Consider the following 587-nt stretch of genomic DNA (forward strand, 5'->3'; position numbering starts at 1 on the left):
CTTATCTGATTCGACTGCTTTCTCGTTCACTGAGTTTGACTGTCTGAAATAGACGACGTTCGTCTATAGTGCGGTCACACATTCCTACAGTCTTGCTCACATGAGGGGCTCATCGATATCTCTCTCTTTTACGAGAGGTACAAATCCCGTCTTGACTATCTACAATCCAGTACATGATTCGTTTCGTACCTGATACACGCCTTTAAAGTCATGGTTAGCCCCTAGCAAGACCCTATGACCACCCACGTTGAATTGAGTTAGAGGTGATCTAACCAAGGCAATAACAGCTCGAGTTCTGATCCTTTATCTCACGATATCATATGTTGAACAAGGGCATGGTTTGAGCCACCCTTCAAGTTCAACCGCTTTCTCGTCTTGGCAAATCGACTAATAAAATAGATGCAACTTCATCTATAGCGTGGCCACGCATTTTCATAGTCCGACTTCCACGAGAGGGCCCAGCGATATCTCTCCTGTTAAGGAGGTGACAAATCCCGTATTGCATGTCTACTATCTCCATATGATTTATGAACGTATCTGATCAACGCCGTTATAATCATCCGGTTAAAGATGACGTTTGACGCAGT

Source organism: Tarenaya hassleriana, unplaced genomic scaffold (assembly GCF_000463585.1).
Source record: "Tarenaya hassleriana unplaced genomic scaffold, ASM46358v1 Cleome66, whole genome shotgun sequence".
In the NCBI taxonomy this organism is placed as follows: Eukaryota; Viridiplantae; Streptophyta; class Magnoliopsida; order Brassicales; family Cleomaceae; genus Tarenaya; species Tarenaya hassleriana.